At 37.4% G+C, this 6,643-nt stretch overlaps 1 pseudogene; it reads right to left on the bottom strand.

Annotated features, from left to right (window-relative positions):
- Nucleotides 1-2,694: 2,694 nt before the first annotated feature.
- On the bottom strand, nucleotides 2,695-3,835 carry LOC149248746 (ATP synthase subunit delta, chloroplastic-like; annotated as a pseudogene).
- Between the last annotated feature and the right edge of the window lie 2,808 nt (nucleotides 3,836-6,643).

Consider the following 6,643-nt stretch of genomic DNA (forward strand, 5'->3'; position numbering starts at 1 on the left):
AATGCCTCAATAAGCAAGCATTCTGTTTGTCCAAAAAATATGTTGTTGTCATTGAGAACTTCCGCGAGTAATAGGTCTATTGACGAACAAGCTTTGTGTTGTTATTGTTGAATATATATGAAGCGTCTGAATGCTAAAGAAAATGAATTGTTATTATTGAATATATATATGAAGCATCTACTAGTAACCAAGCATGCTTTTAGTACTCAAATGCCTGTTGTAACTCTTGCTCGACAAGAATGGATTTTATTATTTTTATCTCTTTCATTGTCAACAGTCCTAGTCATAGTCCATATCCAAAATCAGGCTAGCTGCTGTTAGAAGCTGATAATGTGAATCCTCTGTCATCTTAATAGTCTGCTATTGTATTCTCTTCAAAGACTTAAACATACCAAGCTGATAATTTAAGTATATCTGCCAATGACACAAACAAACACATATATAATATATATAATACTGGCTGATAACCTTTAGTTCTAGTGCTATGTTTAGTCTGTTTCTTGTTATCCTCTCCGAGTAGGGCACGGTATTTTGAGATGTTTAATATTCTTATTGGAAGAAATGTAGAAAAAATTACAAGGGATGGTTGTTGCAAATGATCAGTACATTGTATGTCTAGTAGATTCAGTTGGCTGATGTTTGGGTGAAGGTTCATAGGAGGTTACTATATTTTTTAAGGTCTGTTGGTCTGAATACATACAAGCAGAGAAGTTTGCAAAGTTATGCAAAGACATGTTTCTTTCAACTTTGTAATGGTCTTAGGATTGCAGATGTGTTTGCTTTGTTTGTTCTTTGAAATACATGGGTTAAAGATAAAAGAAAGTCTGGCATTAATGTCTTGCTCGAGACTCTTTTATGTCTATCAATTTTCTCTTTCAATTCAAAGAATTGCAACAGGTTTATTTTGCTCTAGCAGTTGAATGCCATTTCAAAGATAGATTACCACTGTATTTTATTCAGTTATGAAATAATTTCCAGTTGAGTCTTTCCTGCTAATTGTTTGCAAAGGATCGGTGTTCTGAACACGGATAGGTTACTGTTTTGATGTTGGAAATGGAAGGTGGTTGTAGGGAAATCAATTTATCATTAAGGAGAAAGTTCAAACAACTTTCATAGCCCAGAAGGTGGTCTCATCCAACTTCTCAACCTGAACGTGCTACAGAGGTGGCACTTCCACCAATTATATACATTCTGTCTGCAACAAGCCTTCGTTGATGCAGAGTTTTGGAATCTGGACTGAGAGGAAAGGGTGGCAAGCAGACTCTGGTTATCAGTCTCATATTATTATAGTTCACTTGTCAGTCTACCTTGCTTTATGCAATACACACACACACCTGTGAGTTAATTTTTAGTGTAACTGCTTCTAGAGTCCTAGGCAGTTTGCCTACCACCTTATTGCAAACTTGTTTTTCTGTTATTAAAATTCTATCTTCGGAGGAATTTTAATAGCCCAAAAGTTGCACTTGGCAATTAGCATTCATTGCTGCACACTTATAACAAAAGTTTCACTTGGCAATTAGCGTTGGATTCATTGCTGCACACTTATAACAAAAGTTGCACTTGGCAATTAGCGTTGGGGTTCATTGTTGCACACTTATAACACGAGCTCATTCTAGCAATTTTATACGGGATACATTCCTACAAGCAGCAGAAACATATTCCCTATACACTCTAGTTTTATGCTGTATTATTTCTCAGTACTTCTTGGTCATATTAAATCTAAGCGGGTTCAAAATTCTATGTTAGTAGAGTGATCTCAAGCTGCAACGGATGACAAGGAGCATTAACAGATGCTTGGAAACTAACACAAAAACCAAATGAAACGCAGTGTTTATGGATATTGTTAACATTCTATAATTAACCTCTTCCACTTACCATATTAAAGAAGAAGCTTCGCTGAATGTAATGGTTTGTGAATATTGTCGTTGATATCTAGAAAAGAGAAAAAATTGTGTTTAACTGATATTATAATTAGTATTACAGAATGGGTTAGTTTTATATTTGTAAAAAGAAACCCAAAACTCTCATTATCGTATTTTGTAGAAGATGAATTGGTAAGGGGAGATCTGGATTATTCCAAAGGATAAATGATGATACAAAATGCTCAAAAAAACCTTATGGTTACTGGTATGTCCTTTTGAACACCATTAGTGGACTGTTGATGATGTGATAACAGATGTTAAATTTTTTTTAGATAAGTCATATGTTGGGTATTCACGAGGTGTAGAGTAGTTAATTTGTGTGGGGTTTAGTCCTGTCTGTCACTAGTTCAAATTTCATGGGGAGGGGTTGAGGGTGTGAGCCAACTGTGGGGATAAAAACTGTCTCATGTGGTGTCCGGGTCTGACTGAATATTGCACAATCCCGGTAGAATTTAAAAGGACTTGAAGCCGAGCCAGACCAGAATCAGAGACTTCACGGCTCAGCTAGGCTAGAACTGGACACCTCATGACTCAGCCAGACTAGTTGGAGGCCTCATGACTCAGCTCATGATTTTTGCATGAACTATTTTCAAATGAACATGAGTTAATAATCTAGATAATGAAGGCATGTGCAGATCTATAACCCTGGTCTATGTATCTCTTCCATATTTTTCATCCAACAGTGACCTTCAACTTACTTGACACTTTTTTTTGTCTTTAATTTTTTTTTGTAAGCGAGCCCTCCAACTCTGCAATCAAAGTAGGTAGTGGGTACCTTCCAACTCATAAAATTTTATAGCATTTTCCAATCCAAATGTCAGGTGCAGGGTAACAAAATTCAAATGGAAACAACGCGATAACAAGAACTATAGCCTCAGACACTTCTGCAAGCCAATTCAGAAACAGTTCTAGAATAAATAGTACTTAGAACAACGAAAACCAATGGATTCATTTTTTTTGTCAAGGATACACAAACATCTCAGATTCATACATTTTCAATTCTCTCTTTGTACCCAATTTGACTCGCCAATTGCTCTAGCTCAGTCTTCACACTCATGTCTATAATATTGGACAGAGTTGGTCCATATCAGATGTTGAAGCCTGCAATCAGAGAGGGATCAATGACGGTTTTTAGTCTAACATTCTTGGCACCAGTTAAACTCTGGACCTTCTTGGCAATTTCAGCCACATGTCGATTCTCAAGATTTACAACAGAAGTCACCACTGCCAACTGTGTGTCAGTCAGCTTATTGTAGGCCATCTCAAACTCTCTGATAATGTCATTAATGATGTCCATCCTTTTATTGTCAATGAGGAGGTAGAGGAAATTCAACGTGGTAGGCTGAACCTTGACATCATCTGCAATGGCCTTGATAATGCTCTTCTTCCTCTCTTCCGTGATTATCGGATTAGCGAGGAAGCTATAAAGCTCTTTGTATTCTAGAAATCGAGAGAGCTTCTCAATATCATTATTGACAAGATCTAGTGAATTGGTAGATTGGGCTAGCTCTGCAAGCGCTTCAGCATATGATCCTGCAGTTGTGTCTGACATTACAATATGGCCTCTGTTGCCACTACCCACTAAAGGAACTTTAGAAGCCAGGGGATTGGCGATCCTAGACAACCCTTTCCTTATAAGTGAAGATTTAAAGAGTGGTCTGCGAGAAGTTGCTCCACTTCCCACCTTCTAAACAGCTCTCGCGAATGATGCATATTGAACATTTAGGGCCACTGGGGACTGCTTCAAAGCATCCATCTACCAAAACAGCAAACCAGTCATTTCCGTTTTTACAATTTCGAATTCTCAAATAATTCAACTTTCAGGGATTTATTAATAATATATCCAGTTATTGCCGCTTTGTGGGATTCCAAACCAATCAACTAAAATTTGTGAAATCTGCCAAGAATCCTGTCCAACCCAACAAAGAAGCAACGATGCCCATATGGACTTCTGAAAAATACCAAAGACCCAATTGGATAAACCACTCCCAAAAAACCAAAAATCAGCTCCGTTGCCCTAAAATCCGGAATATAAAATGCCCCCAACCCCCAAAAAAACCCGTTAAAAACCTATTTCAGATTCAGAGATTATGAAGCTAGACATTAAAAGGCAAAAACTACATACCTTGGATATCGGATATCGATGCAGTGAGACGTCTCAGGAGTTCAAATTTGCTGTGGCAGGCTTCAGGTCGAGGAGGAGCACAAAGATGCCGAGAAAATATCAAGTTTAATATCGCAGGGGATCATTTCACCTACTCTGTCATATTGTGAGAATTAAAAGGAGGAACCCCATCGCTGCTAACTCTACACTACCTTCTCAGTAATTTGTAACGTTTTATTCACGGATTACAGGGAGCTGTAACAAATTTGCGGATATTTCTGCCTGCGAAATAAAAGAAGGAACCCCATCGCTGTTAACTCTACACTGCCTTCTCAGTGATTTGTAACGTTTTATTCACGAATTACAGGGAGCTGTAACAAATTTGCGTTTTATTCACGGATTACAGGGAGCTGTAACAAATTTGAGGATATTTCTGCCTGCTTCATGTAGTGGGTGAAGATTCGGTTTGCCGGAAGTTCTCAATCACTGAGAATAAACAGAAATTGCCTCAACATTAACAATTTGCCTGCTGTATGCCCGCCAGATGTCGACGCCAGGTGTCATCCTCAGAATGAAAGGGACGACGAAAGTCTCTTTCAAAGGGAAGGCCTATCGGCCTAATAAATAATTGGGCACTGGATCTGAACAATATGATTAATAGCTTAGTGTACAAATAAAGAGTTGTTTTTAGTTCTTAGTGTGATTTTTGGTAGGTTTTTCTGATTTAATTTGTTTAATAGGTAATTCCTCCATAATCGAAGTGTTTTAAAGGTTTTTCAGCATGTTGAATCTATATATACAATAAAAAAATCAATTTAAATAACAAAAATCAAAATTTCATCTCCATTTTTTTCTACAGATTTAAACAGTAAGAGTTTCAAAAAAATCACACTAAAAACAACTCTTATAAATAAAAGACAAAAAAAAAACAGATTACAAAACTAATAAAAACCAAATTACTAAAACAGTCAATTCCAAAAAAAATTGTAAATAAGTTCCACCATTATTGCTTTGAGAGCACATTGAATGATAATCTACGGTTTTGGAAAGGGTATCTTCCGCTCAATTTAGAAGCGTATGAAGTCATAGTTTCAAAAGATTTCACAGTCGAATGGATAACTCCACTGATAATACCACAATTTTCTTCTTCCTTTGTTATTGACTGCCTTCCAACTTTTATAATTAATTTGTTTTCTCTGATAGCTATCCCATTCCTACGATCAAAGGTGCCGCTATTAATTTCTTGAGATAAGGATTCACCACCAAGTGCACACAATATTTAAAATGTTGTTTGTCTTTATCAACATGTTACAAATATTCTTGATTTCCTTTTGCTTTAAAACAAGAAGCAAGGACACTTTGCAATACAAAGATGCCTGGAATCCTTGGATCTTTTTCAGAAAGAAAAAGCATAATTGTATTATATCGAGACTATATAAAAGTTCCAGATAGTACATTGTCAAGCTTTTGAAGCTGGGAAGTCTAATACATAGGAAACAAAAACTAGAGGAGTCCCTCTATGAAGGAAAAGGCGATTTGTGCTGCTGCACATCAAAAAACAGATACAAGTTGATTATACACCACATGCGGATTCTGGGATGAAATTCAGAGATTGTTTAAAATCATTCATATACCATACATATGCCATGATAAAACAAAAAGGATGAAAATAGCAGACCTGGAGATAATGAAAGCAGATTAAAAGCCAGGGATAGAGAAGTCCTGAATGATAAAGGATTCCTCGCCATATATTACCTTCATGGACCAGGTACCTGTTTCTAGTAGAAGACCATCCTTTGACAGGCTGTCCGCTTGCTGGTTCTGAGCTCTGAAAATGTGCTGAATGGAGCAATCTCTCATAAGTCCCCAAAAAAACATAATCCTGTCCATCCAACCTGCGAGGTGTGGGCTCCTGATATGGCATTTTCCTTTGACATGATCGACCATGATCTTGGAGTCCCCAAAAATTGAAATGGGCTGTATATAAAAAAAAATACAGAAAGCAAGAAGACCCGCAAGGGCCCTCGCCTCAGCCATGCTATTAGTGCCCTTTCCTGCATTCCATGAAATACAATATTGAAGATTCTCATCCATTATAATGTGTATCCCGCAGCCACAAGAGTTTTGCTGAGCAGCGCCATCAAAAAACGCCCTTGGGGTCCTAGAGAGATAATCTTCTTGCACATTTCTGTTGACAATTTTCGATTTGGGTTGCTTTTTCGGTACGGAATCATAGATGGATATGATATGTTGTAAAATATCCTTGAGAGGCTCTTTCATTTCTTTGAAAATTATTCTGTTCCTCCACCTCCATGCACACCATAGGACAATAATAATGAAAGATCTCCATGAATCTCTCTGCCCACTCCACCATTCAAAAGCTGCATGCGTTGAAGCATGAGAAACAAGAGGGAAGCCATATAATATTGCCAAATCATGCCATATTTGCTGAATAGATTGGCATTGGAAGAACATATGAAAATTGGTTTCCTCTTCTGATTCGCACATTAGGCACCTGCTCGGCCCATGCCACTTCCTTTTCTTTAGATTCTCCCAGGATAGATTTTTATTGTGGAACACTAGCCATGAGAAGTATATTAATTTGGGAGAGCATCCT

The sequence above is a fragment of the Pinus tabuliformis genome, chromosome 7, assembly GCF_031772625.1.
Source record: "Pinus tabuliformis cultivar Carrire ecotype Pingquan chromosome 7, CPIR1, whole genome shotgun sequence".
In the NCBI taxonomy this organism is placed as follows: Eukaryota; Viridiplantae; Streptophyta; class Pinopsida; order Pinales; family Pinaceae; genus Pinus; species Pinus tabuliformis.